The sequence below is a fragment of the Colias eurytheme genome, chromosome 19 (genome assembly GCF_061535395.1).
Source record: "Colias eurytheme isolate Ceu_HAF_F1 chromosome 19, ilColEury1 Martin Lab GWU primary, whole genome shotgun sequence".
Taxonomy (NCBI): Eukaryota; Metazoa; Arthropoda; class Insecta; order Lepidoptera; family Pieridae; genus Colias; species Colias eurytheme.
The window spans coordinates 10,014,759-10,040,667 of record NC_142998.1 but is presented as its reverse complement, the minus strand read 5'-3'; the positions used below and the strand labels follow the sequence as shown (position 1 = coordinate 10,040,667).

At 32.5% G+C, this 25,909-nt stretch overlaps 1 protein-coding gene and 1 long non-coding RNA gene across 3 annotated transcripts in view; both read left to right on the top strand.

Moving 5' to 3' along the window:
• The window catches only part of LOC149900358 (uncharacterized), a 258,744-nt gene that overhangs the window by 120,164 nt on the left and 112,671 nt on the right, over positions 1 to 25,909 (top strand). The window lies entirely within an intron of this gene.
• Positions 1 to 25,909, top strand: part of LOC149900362 (uncharacterized) — a 177,013-nt gene that overhangs the window by 96,553 nt on the left and 54,551 nt on the right. For both annotated transcript variants that reach the window (XM_090113295.1, XM_090113296.1), the window contains one exon: positions 24,815 to 24,866. The gene's annotated coding sequence lies outside the window, so the exon portion shown is untranslated. The remainder of the gene's footprint in view (positions 1 to 24,814; positions 24,867 to 25,909) is intronic.

Below are 25,909 nucleotides of genomic sequence, written 5' to 3'. Positions count from 1 at the left end.
AATGAATCGCATAATGTGTTGGTAAGCGCATAACTCGAGAACGGCTGAACCGATTTCGATAATTCTTTTTTTATTATATTCCTTGAAGTACGAGGATGGTTTTTATGTAGAGAAAACGTAAACATGTACCACGGGCGAAGCCGGGGCGGACCGCTAGTTAAATATAAAAATAAAGTATAATTTATTTTCAAAATCGAGCAATTAATTAATAGCCACTTGTGATGTTGAGACTTCTAAATATACTTTGGAGATACAAATCTCTTAATTTAGATGTTTTAGATGTAGACGAAAAAAATGCATTTGTCCAAACGAATAGGAGACACTTCAAACAAAACGCCAACATCTTAGACACACATGTCTCAATCAAAAATCAAGTGGCCATTATTTTTAACCCTATTGCTTTTAATAATTAAAAACGTGATACCAACAACAGTTAAAAACTTGTTCATACAAAAAACGCTTCTAAAACTAATGTTGTAAAGATGATTTTGGTATGAATGGATTACGAAGAGTTAAAGCTGATAATTTTAAGTGGCGAATATAGTGATTGTAATACCAATTTAAACGTCGCGACGATTAATGACAGACTAAATATTGATTTGTTAAGTGATTCGGTTTTTATTTGAAATGTGTATGTATATAACTATATGGTTATTTCTTATATTTTCAGCGTTTCTGTAAGGATTTTTTCAGATATTTTTGATAAAAATAACTATGTAGACGTGTCAACGGTTAAGTTCAAAAACAATACATAAACAGTACTACCCCTTTCAGTACTGGTTTGGATACGTATTTGCATCACTTTAGCGTAGGTATTTTGATTTTTTTTTTACTTTAATATTGTCTATCTAAAATATTATGTTGAAATTAGTCGCACAAATATTTAAAGTTTCACATGGGAACTTATTTTTTTGTTTTGGAAAAATGGCTCTACATTTCCAGCAATATTATAAACTAGATTTCCGCCCGCGGCTTCGCCCGCGTTTGCAAAAGAAAACCCGCATAGTTCCCGTTCCCGTGGGATTTCCGGGATAAAAACTATCCTATGTGTTAATCCAAGTTACCCTCTATATGTGTGCTAAATTTCATTGTAATCGGTTCAGTAGTTTTTACGTGAAAGAGTAACAAACATCCATACATCCATACATCCATACATCCTTACAAACTTTCGCCTTTATAATATATATTAGATATTAGATGTTATAACATAGGTATTTGTCCGTTCGTTTAATTTAACGTTTATAAAACTGTTCACGACTTAAACCATTAAATGTGTTAGTTAATTTCGTTATCATGTCAAAGACATTATCTTAACACAAAACGTTAAAGAACATTTGATTCTTACCTTGAATTGCTCTTTAATAATACCTCACAACAAAAGCATTAACAAAACCGTACTAAAAATTTCGTAACAAACCAATTTGGACCTTAAACAACAGAAATAAATTGCAAAAATAATAATACGTTTTGGTTCACGATTGGAATTTGATAATAAGGTTATTTTTCAAGTGAACGGTTGTAATTCTCAAAGACTTGAAAATGGCGCCGTCAAGAGCTTAGATGATACTTAGAAATACTTGAATAGGTTAGATCAAGGGACAAAAGAAATCTTGTAATACCTATGTATTGAAGTTACACGTGTTTGTGGTTGGTAATATCTTATAATAATATTATAATCTTGCTTTGTGAAGTTTATTAAATTAAACGACTGACTCAGTTTTTATATTTTTAGTGCCACATAAAATGGAATTAAATTTAAATAATCGTTTAAAACTTTATTTCTTATCCCTTTACATAATAAACGAAATGGGTTTATTATAAGTGAATAAAATTTAATGCGTTCACAGACAAAATGTAACCAACAAATAACCATATTTTTCCCTGTTAATGTTACAAAAATGTATCGTTTTTATGTTGCCATTGGTATTTTTGTAGTTCATAAATTATAAAACACGGCAATTGTATAATTGCTCACTACTAAGTATTCTCAAGGCCCTGAAACATAACAGTATATCAGCATTGGCGCCAAGCCTCCATAAAAACACTGTTTAGCAATGCAATTCAACAGAAAACCTTTACAATGTAGAACAAAAATAACAAATACAAACAATTGAAGACAGATACTTCGGAACAGATAACCTATCATACAATTCTCGACTGTAAAACATAACAAATAGTGACCAAAATCCCCCAAACAACATGACTGATACCACCACTGTCATAGAAAGCATGGGTAAACATCGATAATTTTTCCCATAACAGACGCTAGACGGATTGAGCAACCATTTATCATATACGAAGTATCCAATGCGTGTTTACAAACACTTAATGAGGCGAAAAGTCAAAGAAAACAAGATATGGATGACGCCCACGCAAATTCCGACGGCGATGACTGAACAATTAACTTCTGTAGTATGTATATTTGGTAAAATTACTAGTGATACTTATCTTGTTTTGGAGTTGTTGATCGTTTCAAAGATAAGCCAGTTACACGCTCTTTAACTAAACATTTAACACAATAGATCAAATCATAGATATTGACCATGTTATAATAATAATAATAGCTATAACAATCTATAACAAAATGTTAAAACGCTCGTTAAACAAACTGATAGTTTAAACAAATTCTTCAGTCCCCTGGACAGTGTGGTTATAAGATTAAGTTCTCTAGCCATTGGTATGCACTGGGTTTTAACTGACTATTCCAAACTGAAATTAAACCATATATATACTATTTTGAACATGACCTTATTAAAATCTACACTACCAACAGGCTTCAGCACGAAAACAGTTACAGCTATTACTCAAAACGATCTGTCAATCCTGTTCGACGTCATAAATCCAACACTAGAGGTTCAACTGATTCGTAAACAGATTAAGAATGTGTTAGTGTATCATTACAGGGATTGGCAGTAAACCTCCTTGCGTTGACTCCAGAAATGTGGAACGTATTCACGCTATAATGGTTATTGGATGGCTTTCGAGAAGACATTATTTATGCTGGGTTTATGGTGCCATCATTTTATTGGAGAACCCGTTGGTTGGTATTAATTTGCTGGAAATGGTAGCCTTGAGTTTTGTAATAGAAGACATACTTTTTGGGTCAGCATTTGATACATTTATTTTTCATAATTAGTAGATAAAAATTTCTGAACGAATCTCAACTACATGCTCTCACAAATAAATTATTTGTATATTTATAAATATTTCAGACAAAGTCAGTTGTCGTATTAATTATGCAATATGCATACAAAATATTATAACCACCAAACAAATCACAACAAAACTATAAAGCTGTTTAAATAGAGATGTAATTTAATAACTTTCACCACTGTAGCGGAAGAAACTCGATAACAAAACTGAATACGAGTTTATTCCATAATCTGGTATTCCTATCTAGGTACGACATGTTCTGTCTAGAAATATGGCTTGCTCCTGTATGGAGGGGTTAGGATTGCTTTCAAGAGGTTAATTACGTCTTATCAGTTTTATCAGCGCTGACTCTCATAAGATCGTGAGAGCTATATCTGAGCGATAATAGGGAAATATCGGAGGCTTTGTCAAATACGGAGGAATTGTGTGCCTTGCCAGTATTTTATGGATTCGTGGGTTGGTGGTGAAGTATTAGAAATGTGTTAGCTTTAGTTCATTAATATAAAATTGATTAAGGATAAATAAATTGGGGTTAATTTAATGCAATTACTACTTCTTAATCATTATTATAAGCTAAAAATATGCGATAATTTTAGGCATATTTTGTCGGAAAATTAATATCCTTAGCGTTGCTGTTATATCTGTAGTAGAATTTATATTATTGCAAACAAAGGTTCTACGAGCATTTATTTGCATAGTGTACAAGCTCTGCTAATCATTTCCAAAACCATGTAAATCTGACTTCGATACCATATTTAGTTTCCGTATGCAATCAAGAACCAGACAAAGACCAGTTAATTCAACGCGTCATGTCCACGCCACATCGTTAGGTTTTGGTCCACAAATTGAATTAGAAACTAATTGGGTTATTCGCTTGACATAATTTTATGACAAGCGATATTGTGTGCTGAGTCAAGCTTGTTTACATAACATATTGGGCTACCTTATTTCGGAGTCATTTTTGATGGATTAATTCAGATTGGGTTTGATACTGTTATATATTACATACCTACGTAATGTTTTAAGGTTTACATTCTATGTATTAAATATTGTGTGTTGTTTATATCTCTACAGTTTTTTTGATTTTGCATCAGATAATTAAACGAATAAATAAACAAGAAAAGAATTTCCTGTGCTCAAACAAAACAATTAAATATATTGGTTGTACAACGCTCCGCTATTTTATGCGGAAAGTTTTACTTTTAAGGCAATTATTATTTTATATTTATCAATATAAACAGTTGTTAATAGTGAAAAGGACCCCTTTAGATAACAATATATAGAAATAATGCTACATGTAGAGGAAGATGTAAGTTCAGAAACAAAAATATTATGCAGTATTAATGATTAAAATTGTAAAGTGGGAAACATGGGAGACATTCCCAATATTGTCCGCGAATCAGAATGCTCTAAGAATACCGCTTTTGCCCACCCTCATCGAACACCTAGCATAATCCTTGAATTTAAAAAACAGGACAATACGGTATTGCGTGCGGCCCGGTTACCCATAGCAACGGAATGCTTGCGCATGATCTCCCGCACAGCCAGCGGCTTAGCAACAACAGATTCTGAATGACGTCTACATTGTTAGCTTCCTGCAATTGTATGGAACTACTGGAGCGGAGCAAAAATGATTAATGAAAAGCTTAATGCACTCAGATTTGTGGTAATCGGGTTTGTAAGCTTCAACTTTGGTAGTGATTAGAATGAAGTTGATTCGGTTGAGAAGTAAAGGCTTTTGATGAAGATATTTTGAGCTTTACATAGCGATTTATACAAGAAAAGATGCTTTTGAAATTAATATAGTAATGTCTACTGTATTAATTTAGCTTATAAGAAAACCTATTGACGAAAGCTATATTTTAGAAACGTATATTGAATATTTAGGATCAATTTAACTAATTTGAAGATAGAGACAATAATTGAAATATCGACCTATTTGTTTATATGATACCTATAACAGTCGTTTCACGAAATTTAACGAACAAAATATAGTATCAAATTATAAATGGTACTTTTATTGATATGGATGTTTTACGTAAAATTACGTTTAAAAAAATTACGTCCAAACTTTTTTTTATAAATTAAGTATTAGTGCTTTATCCTATACATATGATATATGTGAAAAGAAATGATTATATCACCGTCATGCGAAAACGTTATCGTAGGTCAAAAATGTAATCAAAATAAGTGCCTCAATTCGCGGCTCCTATAGCCAGTCTGAAGAAACATGAGTCGCTTTCTCAGAAGTCACACGTTTTGGCTAACACTCCGTTGATATGTAAATATTAGTGGTAACGGTTGGATTATTTGATTACTCATGGAAGAATGCATTTTTGTTGTTAAGGTATTGAAGGGATTTCATTATGTTCTACTATAATACTACTAGTATTATAGTACTAAGCAATATGAAGCGATTTAGGAGATTCCGCCATTTTTTTTATTCGTAACTAGCAGTCCGCCCCGGCTTCGCCCGTGGTACATATTTGCGTTTTCTCTACATAAGAACCATCCTCGTACTTCAAAGAATATAATAAAAAAATAATTATCGAAATCGGTCCACCCGTTCACGCGTGATGCCGGGACTAAGAAAAACGGGTTTCGTTTATATATATATAGATTTATGTCAGTTTACTATATGTATCTGTATCTGGAGACAAAATATGTAAGTATAGAAATTAAAGAAAAAGTGATGGTTAGGATATCAGTCACTATCAGCTAAACGTAAAACAGGCCGGCAGTTTTTTGTGTTAAAGTATGGAACTGAAATCGTTTTATCCTAATCAATGACTAACCAAGAAACAAGGGTAAGTAAGAACGAACTGCATATTCTGACTCAGCAAAATTAATAACATCAGTATAAATTCAGAAGAGGCATACATTATTTTTAAAGGGAATGGTATATTATGTATCTAGTATCTATACAGAAACACATTAGGCTTTGTTTGTCTCTATCTATTAAGTTATTAATTTAAAGAATATTAAAGCTTAAAGTTCATAAATATGCTTCTCTATCCTTTCTATTTTCAACAAAAAGAGCTTTAGTATATTTAAATTAAGACGCGAGACGATTCCATTGGAATGAGGTTTCGAATGCAATTCTATAACTGTTTAAGCACAATTTGGTAACTAGGATGCCGAGATACAAACTACACGGGCGCCAAACTAACGTAATTTCAAGTATTCTCTCAATGGCATTAAAGTTTAACGTCAATTATAATGCCGAATGACATTTTGATAATCGTTGAATCGATTTAACTCCACGTTTGTACTGTGACTTATAATTTTGTAGTATTTTGTTTGTGTATTAGGTTTTTGTTTGGATATTATGTCGTGTGAACAAGTCGATGTTGTTACCTATATATCTCTATACTATTTTCCGACCCCTATGTTATTCACCTCGTCATATTCATCATAAAAAGGAAGAAAAAAAATATGTGTGGCACTTGAGGACTGCCGCGGTAAAGCTATTGCATAGCATCGCATCGCTGTGCCGGTTGGAGTGGGCGGTGTTAGGTTTTTTCGTTACGGAATTTTTACATTCGGTCGCTGCGCTCAAAGTCTGAGATAAAAGCTATGCAATAGCTTAAAAATTACATCTTCGTAGATTAAAGCTTTGGCTATTGAAGAATTCATCATATTATTATTATCATAATTGACGAAGATTTATAATTATTTTGTTTGAATCGATTTAAATCGAATCAATTCAATTTAAATTGCTTACAATTTCAAAAAAAATTGAACTTTAGACCAATAATTAATTAACAGCTTATCAAAGGCTATGCAAGAGTAAAATATGAAGTAATCTATAAAGTTCTAATCGATACAGTAAATAGTCTTATTACTCCTATGGCCACGCCTTAGATAACTCGGGGAGATCATTAATCATTCATAGCCGAATAGTTTTGATAAATGCACTTATTAAATAAATTAATTACTATGATAGTTAAATAGCAATCAATTGTGAGCACTTATATTCCGACCTTTTAATGTCTTTTATCTTCTTATATATAAAATTCTCGTGTCACAATGTTAGTCTGCATACTCCTCCGAAACGGGTGGACCGATTCTCATGAAATTTTCTGTGCATATCGGGTAAGTCTGAGAATCGGCCAACATCTATTTTTCATATGTACCACGGGCGAAGCCGGGGCGGGCCGCTAGTATAATATATTATGTAATAATATGCATATAAATTGCATGTAATATTATAAAGCTGAAGAGTTTGTTTGCACTCGCTTATCTCAGGAACTGGTCCAATTTCACAAATTATTTAGGTGTTAGATAAGGAAGAAAAAGAATTATCTAGGAAGACTATAGGCTTGTACATCATCACGCTAAGACCAACAGGAGCGGAGCAATGCGGGTAAAACCTCGGGGCAAAGCTAGTCTATTATAAAGGTCAAAGCGATAGCTAGCTTTTAATTCATATACTAACCATAAATTTTTTAAGAGTGTTCTTTCCAACTATCGCGATGACACAGTTTCTTATGTACGCATTTACATCAAACGAACATAGAGCTAGAGCAAGAGCATTCTTTCGTGATCTTTTAGTTTAAACTAAAACTAGTATTCTGTGTTGTTCAGTATTAGAACATTGCATAAAATCTTTTATAACGCACTAAGATGAACGAATGCTCTCTGCTTGTTTACACTAAAAGAATTTGTCATAATGGGGTTAGAATGAGCATTTGCTCGTTTGATGTAAATACACCATTTCAATACAAATTTTTCAACAATTTTTCATCGCGATTCATGCAGTGGAACAATAATATACATATTCAGTAAATATACATATTCTTCATTAAAGAATAGCTGTCTTTATCGCTCTATGCCTCGTTTGCTACATCGTCTAAAAGCTTCGCTTGTGTCTGTAGTCAGAACCTTAAATCCCTACGCGGGCGGAGGCACTTCATTATATATAGTCGTTAAATTGGCGATATTTAATGCTCATTTCGTGGTAACTAATATGATCATTTGATAGGCGTTTAATAAGGAAATCCGTTGGTATTTTAATGGATTGTTTCGCGTGAACATGTTGCGATGCTTAATGTTATTCTGTTTCGTAAGACGGTATTGCACTTTGTATAATTTACTTAAGTAAATTTCTAGAAATTTTAACGAATTGAAATTAGTTTATAATAAATATCAGGCGGGTGTATAATAATATACGCGCCATTTTTACATATTTGTATGGTAAATCTGAAGTTAGCATAGAAGCCTATTAATCTGGTCTAATTTATTATCTGTCTATATGCAAGTAATTGTCCAAAATCCTTCTTATAATTGATACTTATTACAGTTTCCATATATATGTATATAAATGTTTCCAAAAATTATGAACTGTTTAATATAAAATGAAGTTACATTTTGAACTTCCACATCGACGTTCAAACACTAAACAAATCGCGTTTTAAACCCGTTAAAACCTACATTAATCCACACAGCTAATTGCCAGCCACATTCCCACGTTCATTTCGCACCACTCCGTTTACACTAAAGTTATCACTATTGTGTCTCTCTGTCACGATGTGTCAACGTTTGTCTGACGATTTTACACTAAACATACTGGCTAATAAGTAAAACACATTATATTTTAAATACATATTAAAAAGGAATTTTGTTTTGTTTCTTTGTTACGGCTTAACTCCAAAACTAATAGAGCTTATTATAAATTCTTATATCTTTATATCAGCTTTTGTTCCTTTATAATACGATAATATAATTACGAATTCTTGGCAAATCCGTATAAGTATTTATCTCATCAATTTGATTTTTATTGATAACCAAACTTCATCTTCGATATTAAAAACTCTACATCAAGGTTTTCAGGCTAGCTTACTATCTTCTACACTTGAAATAAAATTTCAGTTATATTACAATTAACAATTAATTAACAATAAACTTTCATACTTATTAAATATTTTGAATACGTCTTAAATATATTTTAACACTCGATAAAGAACAGCATATTAGTAGGAAATTGTGAGCTTTCCCTGAGCATCATAAAATATACGTATATAGTATTGTAAGTTGTAACCTACACCTTCGTTCTAGCCCCATTTACATAGATGCAACTGGCGCCAGTACGAAGCCATTTTCTAATATTAGGCTTCTATTGATGCTTTAAGTTCAGTTACTTATTAATATTGTGCGATGTTATGGCTGCTCAGTTTATCGCTTTGTAAATATTCTAAGTTATTCAGTCTATTTTCAAATAAATTTTATAGTGATATTGCTATATTACAGTTTTATTCGACGTAAATAAGTACGCAGTGGGTGGTTTTCTGGCACGTATTGTGATGATGCCTTTTTACACGCTTTATATTAGCTTCACCTGTATGTTTGTAACCGACTTCTTTGAGCGCGATTTTGACCCACTTTAAACGGACAGATTTCGTTCAAACTTTGTAGATTTATTGAGGACCGATGACAATACACTTTATTTGATAAAAAATTTCTATTTTTTAGTTCGGTTTTCTACAAAAAGCGTGTTTTTTAGTTTTTTTTAACTATTATTATTATTGTAGACTAATAAGATTTTGTTGAATGTGTTTTTCATCGCTGTGCTTGTAGTGGAAGTAATCTTTATAAAGAGAAGGTCGAATTGAAATAATGTCATATTGTGAATAATATTGAACAATAATTTCAACTATTCAATACAGTTTTAAATAAGTTTCAGTTATTAAGTGCTTAGTTACTAGCTACAGTAGCTATGTGGATGCAATAGGACAGACCTATGAAACAGAACAAAAAGCATAGAATATAAAATATTGAATATTGTTAACTATTCCTTTGTTTAGCTCAAGACTTCACAGCATTAATTTATTTTAATTTATGAAAAGGTATTACCGGTTCAGCTCTAAAACTAATCGCTGGATATTAATTTTACATTTTCGCTAACCGTGACGTTTCTCCCACGACAGGCTTGTTGTTTTGGTTATTTACTTTAAATTTGTTAATATTACAAGCTAACTGGTTGGTACAGTGAAGTGAGTGGTGGCTCAGTATTGAACCTTCGACTTCTATCATAATAAACGGGTTCGAGTGTAAACGAGCGTGCAAAAATTGAATTTATTTATCAATTGATAAAATTTTATTTATTACCCACATTACCTCTGCTTCAAATAGTCTAAGATCCCACCGCAGGATCAGTGCGTTCATCGGTTTTTTGCTGAAACCGAATTTTTATATATATTTATCATTAGGAGAATATATATCGACTAGGTTGCCAGTCAAAATTTGGCCGCAAGCATGTTTAATTAAAATTTTTCTAATCGGTTTTTGTGAAAAAAATTCGTTCACTTGTTTTTTGAATAAAATGTAGTCTACATCACGTCAAATGATATAAAAATTCTAAAAAATCACGGTTGCCGCTTTTCACCTGGCCGCAACATCTTGGCAGCCTGGTGCAAACAGGTATGATTTCGATTCATTTTTACGTTCATAACGCACATTTATGAATCATATATCAAATTAAAGCTAATTTTTTTCTATTTATTATCATATATGGTTGCCTAATTAAATCCGGCCGTAAATAAGGGTACAAGAATCAAAAAGTTCCACGATGTATGACATGTATATCATGCCATACTTATCGGGCGAATTTAAGAAGAAGAAATAAACAAATTTACCCTCCTAATAATCCTGAGCAGCAGGAATAATTCCAATAATTTATAAATTTAACTGTGATAATTTCATACAGGAAGTAGGTTTGTGAGTGTCCTTGTGTGTAATTTTGAAATCAAGAATTTAATATGGATTATGATATTCTTTTATCGTAAATGGAACTAGTCTAGCCAACTAGACTGGTCGGCTGGTACTGTTAGGCAAATTGATTGATATTGTAGTAGGTAGTCCTATTAAGGACTGGGGATAAAGAATATGACGAAGTTTAAAGCTTGGGCCTTAATACAACTTAACTTAATATTCATTATTCTCATGCAGAATATTAAGGTAAGAAAAACCTGAAATGGCTTAACTTTTCAGACGTAAATTGTCAAGAAAAAGCTTTAAACGTGTCATATTATAGTGGGACTTACTTTTTTGTTGCAATAATTTTTAATAAAATACTTATCATGGTACCAAACAGTGTAAAATATATTAAAGTGACCAAATAGTTTTGAACTCGTAAACGGCGCCTGCCCACGCGACGCGTATGCTAATGCAAGATCAAGGAGACAAACACACAAACAGATGTTGGCTGAAATTTGCATTACATAAGTTTACACGTAATAGGTCGATGATCCTGGACTTCAATACTGGAGACAGCTCATGCAATATTGCATGCAAAATTGAAGAAAATTTCATTTTAAAAATATTATTTGACACATTTTTTTTTATGGAGAGTGGGCAAAGGTTCATGTGGATCGCCTGGTGGTAAGTAAGTACATCGTCCATAGGCATCTACAGACACGTCCGAAGATATGATGCCGACTTTTGAATATTTTATATTTTTAGTATATAACTAAGACTAAAACAGTGTAAAGAAAGAATATAGCACAATAGTATCATCAAAATAACTATGAAAAAATATAATTTGTAGTTGCTATAATACAATCTAAAATACTTAACGAACTCTCCTCTCTCAAACATGAAACAAGCCACGCTCATAGTCTACGTAATTCCTCTGCATGAAATAAATCATGATTATAATTCAATATCTTGACAGATAAAGCGATGAATTGACGAAATGCAAACACGAATTAACAACTGACAACTACCAATAATAATTGTTTATTTGTTTCTGTGTAAGTCGCGTGGGTATACTAAACCTAGGTGTAAAATGATTAGACCTAACTTTGTCAAACTATGAGATATTTCCAGCCATGCTATTGTATTATACAAAGGAATAGAATGTATAAAGGAACAAACAAAAAGATTTCTGAAAAGTTACGATTATGTATAAAATGTCTAATTAATCTGTATTCAACTTTTTTAGTGTATTTGTGATCGCATATTTTGGTGGTCATTCAAAAAAATCAAGCAACACTCTTCGATTGTCTACATGAATCATAAAATCAATATATCGCAAACTTTTTAAATTCCCAAATGAACCATTTATATACAAATTGACCTCATACATTTACAAAACGGCACATAAATTTTAATTGCCATATATACTAATGACTATTCATAAAATAAACGTCTCAATAGTGTCTAAATTCAGAACTAGACCTTTAAAACTTTAAGCTTATCTACGTGGAAGTTAATCAAAATTCAAATTATAAGCTTTCAACTATTAAGGGTATCTTAAGTTAACAAGTTGTGTAAACAATATTTATTGGTTAATGCCGGCTTCTCACGTACCTGACGCAAGGGGCAATATTGGAACAATCACGGTTGCTCGGCGGTCGGAGCAATTTCAGCTGTTCTCTAAATTGCCCCTGCTTGCCTATACACATCACAATTAAGGAGCCAATTAAGGGTGCAATTCCAATATTGCCCCTGCTGCAGGTAAGTGAGTAGACGGTAAAAGCCCCTGCTTGCCTATGCACATCACAAATAAGGAGCCAATTAAGGGTGCATTATTGTCCCTGCTGCAGGTACGTGAGTAGTCAGCTTTAACGAACGTAATTAAAGTATTTTAGGTGTGGTTTATTACGCACAGATTATACGTCTGGACGAGCTGAGAAACTATTTACATTATAATTAATCTAAGGATTGAATGGATGTAACAGATAGATTATATTTTATGGGGATTCCTCATAATTGTACGCAATTGAAGCGAATTTATTTATATTTTAATTAAAGTACATAGTACCTATGTACGAAAGTCTCTATAAACATTTATGTAGGTTTGTATGTATATTATGTAAATATGAAATTTATGTTAGATTGTTATATAAGTATCATAGTACATGATATTATACACAGTTGTCATTTACTAATTCCAATGACTAGACATAAATAATATGAATATAATAAGGCATTCGAAGTATTGGGTTAAACAGAATAAATTATTATGAATTAATTTTGAATTCAAATTTCATAAACTACCGGGATATCAGCCAATATCATTAGTTAATAATCCAAAGAGAAAACAGCAACTTCTTTCTTACATTTTACTTATTTACAATTTTACTCCATCATAAATGAAATGTTTATTCTTCATTCTGAATATTTCTAATTAAAAATTATTTTTAACGATATAATTATAAAATTCAACAAGGCATTTTTGCACTTAAGAGAAGCGTCCATATCATGAGAACTTAACTAATTATTCCAAAAGGTTAAGTGTGAAACCCGATAATAGCCCGCGAAGTGATTTTATAACATTAAGGGTGTAATTTGATTATAACCGAGCCGATACTTTTCCCTATTGTTAGATCAAAGAGTATTATATACATTTAACAAGACAATATTTGAAGAATTTGATTAAAGTTAACAGAGATGTGAAATAAATGAATACCTAATAAACTTAAGGAAAGTATACTTTCTAATAAATGTTTATCGTACATACAAATATAATAATTGCTTACAATAATGATCCTATAACCAAAATATAGTAATAAGAAATGAGGAACACACATTTAGAATATTAGATAATCATAACAACGGTCATTTTTGTATTACAATTTGTAAACCTAATAAATATCATCCATAAGTGCCTTGAAATATAATATACAAATACTTAACCCGAGAAATACATTTCCCTTAACACATTAGTAACGTTCATTTAATTGAAAGTGTCAAATTTGAATAATATATGATAATACATATTTTAATAGAAGAATTTTAACGTCGTCAAAGCATTGACAAACTGTATATTAAATTATACCTTCCCAAAACGGACTATACAGTAACTTAACATACAACTTACCAACATATTTTAACCTTAACCAAACAATTTAAGGATATAAAAGACTCCACGTGTGAACATTCATATTTTACCGTAACATCGGCATCCAAAAAAGATCATTGTCATAAAATAAGAAAGGTTTCAGCCACCCATGGCGTATCTCACCCGGCAATAAAAGTGACCCACAAAAATACATTATTTACCATTATATCGGCAAAGCGACAGACGGACTAATTACAAAATTAAACACACGAGGCACGTAGGTGTAAAAGGTACACGCGGTAGGGGAATTATTTGATGATGCCACAGAGAAACTACCAAAACTCATCGGTAACAATGAACTGTTTGGGCCAATATTGACCGTGGTCGTTTCCCACGGACTCTAATACGTGTTTCTCATGTCCCTCCTGTCGGTAACAGGGCGCCCGTGTAATGACCAGATCAAACAAATTGAGATACAAATATTGTATCTAATGATTCAGTTACTTCTACCCCACACAAAAGCGGCTTTTAACTCATAAAGGACGTGATAATTGGATCGCTTTTTTGTGTTATCTTTTACTTTTGATTGTAGTTTAACATCTTCACGAGTTCTTAATATATCAATATGCATAATATAATGTTAACACGCTTTACAAAACTTTCTCTACATATCTCATGTACTGCACAATATTGCATCATACGGTATCTTTAATTTACATCTTTGCGTACTTAGTGATCCACGACATTAAAGATATCTACAATTAACTTATAAATACCTTGGAATACTAGTAATTAATAATCCTATCAATTCCATAGCAATGAACAGATTGACACAAATTCATTTTCGATTACAGATCGTTTATACTGAGATCTTATTTTGACGTTGAACAAGATTTATGGCGACGCTGTCAAACGCTTGACTCCAAACTTCTGTGTAAACTATGCTAAATGTTATTGTCAATTAAATTGTAGTTTTACAAGCATCCATTTGCAATTTAGATGGAAACCTATTTTTAGACAGGAGACTTCAAGGTACTATAGTAACCGTTTTATTTTCTCGCATGGTTGTTGAGAGTTGAGACGTAACTTTATAAAAATATTGTGACTATATTTATAATTGCTCTTTCTCATATTTTGCTCTTACTTGTTAATCATTATCTTATAATCCTTTAAGTGTAAAATGTACGACTACGTCTTTGTTCACATTTATAATGAAATCAATTTCAATTTGACGTGGTACATTTACTGAAACACTATCATTTTGTAATGAAATGAAATGAAATGAAAAACGTTTATTTATACACACATTATAAAATAGTTACACAATAAATTAAAGACACGACGATCGACTAAACTAGGTACTAGACCTGTGCTATAGTCGATCGACGCTTTCCTCTCTTTAAGACATAGTGCCAGCATTATAACGTGTGTTAAAGTTTGTGTGTGTGTGTGTGTGTATGTGTGTGTGTTAGTGTGTGTGTGTGTGTGTGTGTGTGTGTGTGTGTGTGTGTGTGTTTATGCGTGTGGTTGAGTTTATAGGTATAAGATTGTGCGTGAGTTTAAATGGATAAGTATGCGTGAAATGAGGGCTTTATATAGATTATCTCTTAAATAGTCTCATTAAATTTCAATTCTTACACAATATAATCATCTGTTCATTTTATAAATTCTTCAGTTTCCACATATGATAAGGTGAGTAGCATGTTTGTGATTTTATATTTAAGGCTAAAAGACGTCAAGTTGTGGATATTCAAAATTTTATTAACTTTGTTATAGAGAAAAGGACCCATATAGGCTTTACAACGTTTTGCTGCTACAGTATGAACTAAAGGTAAGTTGAAGATTTTATAGTTGCGTCTTTTTTCCGTTAGATTTATATTTCGAGCTGATAAGTTATGGGTGTCTAGAATACAGTCTAATATAAAAAGTTTTCTGACAGAGAGAAGTTTACATTCATTGTATAGCGTTGAAGTTGAGTAGAAAATTGGCTTAGCCATCATCACTTTGAGAACGGCTCGTTGCGCTCTTTCAATTTTGAGCATGTGAGTTTTTGCAGCTCCGCCCCACACCTGAATACAATAGCCCAATACTGATTGGCAAATGGCAAAATATACTTTTTTTAAGATCTCAATGTCAGCGATTTCTCGAAGCTTCCTAAATATTACCATAAGTTTCCGAGTGCGTGAAGCCAGAGTTTGAATATGATGCTTCCATGTTAATTGATTATCTAAGTGCACACCTAGGTATTTTATGGCTGAAGCACTTTCTAATTTTCTACACTGGCACGAATGGTTATTTTGGATATAGTTAAATGTATCACACATATGTGCTGTTATTTCAAGTTCTCTCGGCTGCGAACACTTATACAGTGAGAAGGTTAAGTATTTGGTTTTTTCTAGATTGATAGTCAATATGTTTTCACTTAACCATGACATAACTTGTGCTAGTCCAGCCTCTGCAGATCTTTTTGTGCTATACCAGTCATTCCCGCTAAACACAATGGCCGTGTCATCAGCAAATGTTACAACATGACCATTAGATAGTTTCAGATTGCAAAGCTCATTTATGTATACAAGGAATAACGTCGGACCGAGCACACTTCCCTGCGGCACTCCATAATTCACAGTATGCATGGAACTTATCTGACTTCCAATCTTGACTACCTGTTTACGTCCTGTGAGATAGCATCTCAGTAATTGCAGTGGTAGCCCTCGAACACCAGCTTGCTCCAGTTTCCTTAAGAGTATAGGTATTGAAACCGTATCGAAGGCTTTTGCCAGGTCCAAGAAAATACCAATGCAATTTCTTTTTCGGTCGAGATTCCCAATTATATGATTTGTCAAGTTAGATACAGCATCTTTGGTAGATTTACCTCTCAGGAAACCATATTGATGTGATGAAAAGAAATTGGTTTTATGTAAGAACTCGGATAGTCTTGAGTTAATTATTTTCTCTAAGATTTTAGACATAATAGGCAAAATAGATATTGGCCGATAATTACCAACTCGATCAAGATCTCCTGATTTATGAATGGGATGAATCAAAGCAATTTTGAAAGCGTCCGGAAATACTCCACTTCTCAATGAAAGATTACAAATATGAACCATTACGGGGGCAAGGTACTCTTTATTTAGTTTAAATACATTCGAAGGTATATTATCATAACCAGCAGCATTACTTTTAAGGCTATTAAAAATATCTGTCATTTCATAAATATCCGTGTCTCTTAGACCCATAGATTCACAAGGTTGATTATTAAAATTATGAGTAACAGTCACATTCGTCACGGAATCTTTTATTAACTTTTCAGCCATGTCTTTACCTATATGGGCAAAATATTTATTTACATCATCTAGAGATTGGTTTTTAATTAATTCCCGATTGTCACATTCAGATTGAGTCATATTAGTAAATTTTTTTATGAGATTCCAGGTATGTTTATCGTTTTTCTTACATTTGATGAGTTCAGATCTTTCATATGTATGTTTAACTTTTCTTAAAATATTAGTACAAAAATTTCGATATCGAGAGTAAGTAATTCGTAGAGTTTGATTGTTGGGATGTTGTTTCAGTTTCAAGTGCATCCTGTCTCTGTTTCTTATGCATCTCAATAGACCCGGTGTTATCCACGGTTTCCGGGCAACATAATTTCTTGAAATCATTTTGTATATAACATTGCCTTGAATTAAATTTTGTATATATTGAATAAGAGCATCAGCAGCCAAATTTGCATCTGATAATCGAAGCATATCATGAAAATTTTTGTTTTTTATTTCATTCGAGATATTGTCATAATTAATTTTCGTTAACTTCTTCGAATTACTCTTTTTTATTTTTATATTTTCTACACAAAGAATAACAGCAGAATGATCAGTGACTGAAGAATTGACAACTATGGTATTACATGGGAGGTAATATTTCAAAATAACATGATCAAGTGAGCTGGTGCCACGTGTTGGTAGCCTATGAGCAGGCAGAAGTCCATACATTGACATAGTATTCAAGTAGTCATCTTTTCTCGCATCAGTGCTCCCATTGGCTATGTTAATATTTATATCGCCTATGAGTATGACATTCTTAAAAGAGGTAAGCGTTCCCAGTAGATTACTTAGTGACTCCAAGAATCTGTCAATACTTCGACAAGCCGGAGACCTGTATATAGCAATTATTACAGTGCAGGAGTTTATTTGTATAAGAATAGTATTTGCATCAAGTAAGATCTTCTCCGCTACAGAGCTTCCGGTTATTGAATTTCGTAAGTATACAACTACTCCCTCGTTTTGCGATTTACAATTTTGAGTGGCATAAGAGTTGTATCCAGGTAATGATGGCACGCTAGCGAGATGTTTCAGCCAACACTCTGTAAGTATAATTACGTCCATATCAACAATTATCTGCTTTAAAAATATCTCCAGTTGAGGAAGGTTTCTTGAGATACTGCGAATATTCTGAGATAGGACGGTGAATTTGCATTTATGTTTGTCTATAATATCAACAAGTTGTTCAGTATTGCAAACTTGGGCTTTAGAGACATGATAATTATCTAGATCACAATTTAAATCAATTATGTGAGTACTAGCCATTAGATTTGTTCAGATAAAATATGTTGGATCTGTGATTAAGACGTATTATAATAATATATTGTACATTCAAAGAAACCAAATCAGAAGACCACTCATTCAGGACGTAATTCATATAGTTTGCAATAAAAAATATAGTGTTACGCATTATATAAATTAAAAATAAAGACATGATGACAAGATCTGCATGATTAAATAGATAAAAAGTATAAAAAATCACTGTGTGATAGTTCATTATAATAATTTTAATTAATGAGAACAAACCACGCACCTGTATATTTTGTGAATATGTTGTTAAATTGATGTGAATTATAATTGTAAAGTGTAACGTGTTATGTGTATATAAAATGGCATTTTTAGAAAGATTATACAAAATACTTAATATTAAAATTAGTACATTAATAATTTCAAATAACATAAAATATTTACTAGACATAATTATACATTTCATATAGTTAATGCTAAATAATAAAAATGAAGATACGTTATACAATATTAATAATGCAAATACAATCATTAAAAACATATTTCTAAAGTAACGAGGTTGTGGCATAATTTTAGGTTTTAATATAGATAGTTGCAGTAGAATTAAAAAGTTTATATAAGAATATAGTCAATCGGCTTTAAATTTAACCAAGTCTTCGTCGGTGTTTATGCGGATAAGAGGACATCCATCATTTTTTCTTAAATAAATATTTCCGTGTGAAGTCCAGCAGTACTTGAAGTGAATCTGTTTAGCCATTTCTTTGGTTTTCATGTATAATCGTTTAGTTTGGGGGATCAGACTTTCCGAAATATATACCTGAGTTTTTGGTCCAGGTATTCCAAGTAAGGACGAGTTTATTCTATTGTTCACATTACTATTGTTGTATTTTTTTACTGTCATAAGAAATTGATCACGGATTATTATGTTGTTGAATTCGAGAGTGATGGGTTTATTCTCAGTTTTAGATTTCGAACGATACACATCACGTATTTGGCTAGATTCAATTTTGAATTGTAAGTTGTCGTTCAAACTCTGAACCATGCGAAGCAAGTCGGGTTTTTTCTCGTTATCGCTAGCGGGAACGTTACGAATTTCCACGCAAGTCAACCGTGCGTTCCGTTGAAGGCTTTCAATTTTGGTTTCAAGTAGTTTTATATGAGTACGGTCCGATTTCTTTTCCTCTTGCAAGGTCTTTATTTTACCGGACAATTCATCATACTGCTGTGACAAAAACTCTAAAGAAGTCTTCATTTCAGAATTTGACTTGCGCAATTCAGCAATCTCTGATAGAACCTGCGAGACCATGGCTAAAATTTCATCCTGTTTGTCGGTATATTGTATGGGTGAGTTGCTTGGCCGTTGGCGCTTCGACCTCGGAACAGATGAAGCGCTTGAAGCGCCCTCCGATGATTTTGGCGGTGTACGTTGCATAATTCGATTTTCGGTACCAAAAACAATTAGTATGGATAAACTAACGTTAACTTCACCGACTAAGTTCTCACGATACCAGGCGCACAGCATTCAAAGAAAGTTATTGGATAATTATCACTAACCACTGGTAACACAGTAAGCAGCGGGGCGGGCTTGATTGGCTCGCTTCGGCAAGGGCGGCGCACGCGCAGGCAGCAGATGGGCGGGGTATTGGGCGGAGTTTAACACGTACCGTGGCGGCCGGGTACCAGGCGCACAGGCTAGAAGGAGGTTAATGACGATAGCCCGAATAACTTCTCACAACTTATGCACTCCTATTTTTTCACTTGGATTTTTTTAACTTTAAATGTTTAATTTAATATTTTAAACAAACTGGCAATAATCTGAGGCACGTCTATTCCGTATCGAGGTCCGGGGGGAAAGGGGAGGTGTAAGGTATTTTGTAATACCTTACACAATAAGTTCAATTATTGTAGCTGCATAATATTAGTACAATCACGACTTCAGATACACACATTAATTGCGTTAGTTAACTCGACACACATCAGGTTTTAAGTAGTCTACGTCGTTCCGATATCGCGGCCACACAAATCAGAACCTTTAACTAATTTATTGTCAAATATTTAGAACTGCAGAACAATTTTAACAGCCCTCAACAGGTTTAGTTGTTATACAATAAATAATACAACGACCTTCCGTTCAAGTAGCCCATAATCAATTTTCATAAAATAGCATTGAAACAAGTAGCCCGATTCGCATTTGCGATAAAACCTTTTGAATAAACAAGATATGGGGAACATTTGGCGCCACTTTTGTATTTAAATTTTCGTGTGGGCAGACAGGCTTGTTCGTGCTGTTGTGGGATTCTCTCTGATTAATCAATCGATTCACTAGTGTTGAATTTCTATTGAAAATATTGTTAATTGAATACTTTCTTTCTGTTAGTTGATTTGATTGCATTTCGGGGATATAGGAAAGGTTACAATGAAATTTATTTTCAGAAAACGCTTAAGATTAGGTGTCTTACCAACTAGATAAAACGTTAGTTTTAATCAGATTCATACGTTTATAATAACAATAAGGTACTATAAATAGATGAACAAAAATCTCATAACTAGGGACTGTTGGCGTAGGTACCATGAAAAGAAATAAACAACAATGATTAAACAAACTGACTTGAAATATTTAATCAATTATCAAAACCAAAGATTTATTGTGACCAAAGGTTGTTGGCTTATAAACGACTGGGTTAAATGTCACGCTCATTATTGGCGGCAACCAACCAAACTGTGAAGTTATTAATGCTTACTGAAAATCGAAAATCAAATATTAAATCGATCACTACACTCGGTTAGTTCTTCGTTGATAATTAATCACATAAAGATATTATTAATATAGCGGTGACACTATCGTAGTTGACAAATTGAGTGTTGAACGATTGAGATGGAACGAGTCATTGTTTTGATTAAATTAATAGAACTAAAGCGACATAGTTATAAGGGTTTTACATTTAGTAATGCACAAGGAGATGCGAGAAGTACCTGGATATTGTTTAGAAATATTTGCTCAGAATTGCCGGGCTAAATAAGGATTAGACTGATTTAACAATTAACTAAATGTATATGTATAAGAACTACAATTCAACAAATATTGAATGAAAATTTTCTAGACGACAGGTATTTTAAACAATAAAGTCTGGCGTGTCCGACTGTTATACAAAAATCTCGACATGAATTATGCAATTCTAATAAGCATTCAGAAAACGTGAAACCTTTTAAATAAACATCCATTCAACTATTCATATTCGCTTATAGTTGTCATAGTTCCTTTGATATACGTGAATCTCGAGACGAGTGTAATTGCTGCAAATCATAATGTTTATATTGCATTCACTTATTCACGTCCGCTCACTACGGAACGTGATATTTTGTTAAATGGACTTCAATGGTTAATACGAAACGATCTTAACAAACTAAAAGCAACCATAAATACAAACAAATAAAACGCACATTCGATTAAACACGCGAATGCAAATGAGATGGACGCGGTTATTTTTTTAGCGAACAATAATCTTTAAGTTAATGCCGGTAAAGTTGATTTTAATAAACATAATCGCATGGCTGTGATTTATGCTGGAAGTGCTCCTGCTGCGTTGTTTGTTACACTTGTCAGTGGTGTAATTCGAATTTATCAGTTACCGTAACGTACGGACCTCCTATTTGATTCTCTGAATTAGCTTTGTAATCATCTATGAAGGTAGTAATGGTTCAAAGGCATGTAACGATGCTTGTGATATAATTTATCAAGACGGTATACTTCCCAACAAACAATTATGCGTTAAGACAAGCTTTAGTAGACATGTATTTCGGTTCTACTTAGATATTTAAGAGGTAGCGTATTTCTTATAAGAGAGTTATAGAGTGTAATAACACCTTTATACCCTCGATTTTGGCACAAAATTTTGCAGGCTAAGCCTGTATGAATCCCTATATAGTGGTTCTACAAAGCCTTTAGTTGAAGTGTGTAAGAGGTGTTACAAGAACGTCAATTTTAGTTTGAAACTTTATAGCGCCTTTAGAATGGAGTTAAGTTGAAACCTAGAGTTATATAACATATCTATAGTGGTGTTAGTTAGAACTAAGACCGGTACGTTGATACCTTATAAGTCATTTGAAAAGTTTTCTGTGTCAAAATCAGATTGTAAAAGCTTTAAAGTAAAAAGAATTCTATTAATTTATTAAGTTATTATTTGTCCAAATGAGTGCTTCGTTTATCTGCCGACAGTATGCCGACATTGCAATATTCTCATCACAAAATGTATTGTGGATTTAAAGTATTTTTGAGTTAATTATTAGTGCGCTTGCCAGTTTACTGTGATAGTGTATCGTGTTTCTCATCTCAATTTTAACGCGCCCTCAAAAAATTATGAATTAGAGGAATAAAAGGATAACATTTGAAAATGCAAATAACCTAAAATAGTTTTAAACGTCATTTTCAAGTGTTGCTAGGTTTTATTAGTGATTATATATATAAAACTAAGTAAAATAATTAGAAAAATGTAAATATATCGTTATAAGAAAGTGATTTTGTACCAATAAATTTTTAGGTTATGTTTACAGAAAGTAATCAAAATGGCGATTTTTTCTTAAAGTTACAGTCTTCCCTTAAATCAATTATGACACTTGATGAACTACAACGCCGGTGGTAAAGAGTATTATACGGTCTTGGGTTGATATAAGAGAGGAATTATACACTTATCGAAGACATTTACTTGCTGTGGAGACTAAAATACTGATTTTAGCTTTATTTATACATGTTTGGATTAGGGTTCCTTACAAAGTAATGAAACCCCTAATCTTCAAGTCACCCCAGGCGCAGGTTTCATTTTAAAGAAAATGCTCAGCTTACAGTTCATACATTCACAAACACAAAAGATACACAAAAATATTGTCACGAGCTCAGTTCGATAAATGTTTTCAGAATTTGAGGTTAGGTTATGCATAAACTCTTTAAGCGTTCGAAACATTTAATGGTGTTTTTACAGAGTTACAAGTAATTTATCTTACACCAAAACCTTTTATATAAGGATCGTACAAAACCACTGTAACTATTTAACCTATGATTGCCTTTAGTATAACAGGCGTAAACTGTATATAAGGGTTATACAACGTATGTAGAGTTTGGTGTTACTACACTCTTAACTAACTCCCTTGCAGAACCGCAAACGTTACTGAAGTTGAAATAAAGTCTTATGATCTAAAAGCACCTCCGTTATAGCAGATTTGTAGCAATAAGAGTTAAAGAGAGTTAATGAAGATCTTTCAACAGGTTTTAACGTTGTAAGCAGAAACAAGCTTTAACGTCTTAAGTATATACGCAGCCACTGATACTACACTAACTACTAAGGAAATTGTGATTCGTTATTTACAGTTGTAATGCAACTTGAAGAGCTGAACTTATTTAATAAGTGTACTGAACCACCTTTAGTGATAACTGAATCCATTATAAATCAATAGTAGTACCTTAAACATTAAAATAGCCTGCAACCAACGCATAATTGTTTGTTGGGTTGGTATTATTGGTATATTGTGATATAATTTATCAAGACGGTATACTTGGTATTAGTAATGAGGTAACTAGGTACTGTTAAGTTAGTTCAGATTATCCTCATTTTATTTTGACGATATGGTTAAAAATTAGATTTCAACGTCAGTTACAGGACTTTAAATTATTTTTGTTAATGCTATAAGTATATTATTGATAATGAAATAGACGTGTTTGAAATATAACGATTTATTATAAGAAACATTATCTGTAACTTTAAGTTAAGGAGCGGGAAATATCACATTAAGCTCACATTAACATGCCTACATATGGGTACTCCATGTGTACGGTAGTAATCACCAATCAGCCATAAATTTACACACCTCAGCCTTTAGCTTACAACATGGGTAGGCACTAATTTATATTAGATAATATCTAGGATTGTGGTCACGTAAAAGATTATATTCGTGACACCAATACCCAAATCTAGTGGCAATAGTGGCATTTGCGTCGTGTTCGTTAATTTGAGCAAATTCTATGTCACGATGTGATGTTTTGATAAACAGTCCAATGATCGTGAACTGCCCGATTAATTGGTTAATAACATTTTATTTGCCTTGTCGTTTTCGGTCGTTGTGTGATCTATGGAATTTTAATTGATTGTTAAAATGTTTATCTTTTTGTTTATTTATGCCCCGAAAACATAACTGCTGTATAACAAAATTATACAGTTACACTCATATTATGTGTAGGTGGAATTATAAATATGACGTAACAATTCATTGCACAGTGTCCTTTATTTTATAAATTAACTTATTGTTTTTTTTTTCTTTTCAGATAATACCTCACATAGTCGCCTCGATACCTTAAGAAGAGCAAAATTAACAAGGTAATTTAAAAACAGGAAGTTGAAGCTCTGAAGCTTTTATTTTATACATAAATGTATTTTATGTATCATGTGTTTTTCTTCATATCCTTTACTATCCTACATAACATTCATAGTCTAAGCCTCATTTAAGTCGAGCTCTATTATTATATTATACTTAAATATTTTTAAGTCTTCATTCTCTAAATGTACCATGATTCAAAAAGATTTCCTCATACCCCAAATCTTAAAATAAGTGCATTAACAATCGGAGCAATTAATAGCTCTTCATCAATAAGAGAAACAAAACCCGATTTCACAAGCAATTACTATAACGGATCACACGACACGGATACTAAGTGGCAAGACAATGTCGCCACTAATCGCCCGACAGTTGACAACAGTCGCTGACAAATGATATGACATGTCGCCGACCGTTAATTTGTCTCTGTGTATGCCGCTTTCATTAGAGATGTTCTACGTCTCAATTTAGATGGTGCATACAAATCTGAACACTGAGCTAAATGTGTTCACGTTGTTAATATGTATTATGTTAACTATAAATGGCACAATTATTTGTGCAAATGTGGATTTGCAATGAATTATTAAAATATTTAGATTTCTAATTTCATGTTGATCAAATTTTAAATTATTTGATAAGTAAAATTTGCTGTGTAGTCAATGATTCCAATTAGGTAATTTTATTCTTATCCTCCAAGGTTGATCAATCCCGCTATCATTATTGTCATACATGTTCCTTTAAGTCGTCTAATAGTCAATATTAATACGAACTTTCACCTATAAAAACAAAGTGTTCATTATAATGTGTTAGTTTCTATCAACCATTACAATATGGCCATGTCTCATTGAGTTTTAAATGACGCGTGACTCTGTCGAAAGCTTTGTACAAATCGAAACCGATGTTCATTTATTTTGAAACGCTTTCTTGTGTTTTTGATCTCTTAAGTGTCAGTTGTGGATAGTGTCACATGGAATGATGACAACTGTCATTGTTTTATGTTGTGATTTATTATTTATTTTTGTAAATGCTTTTGGACGTTTTGTTG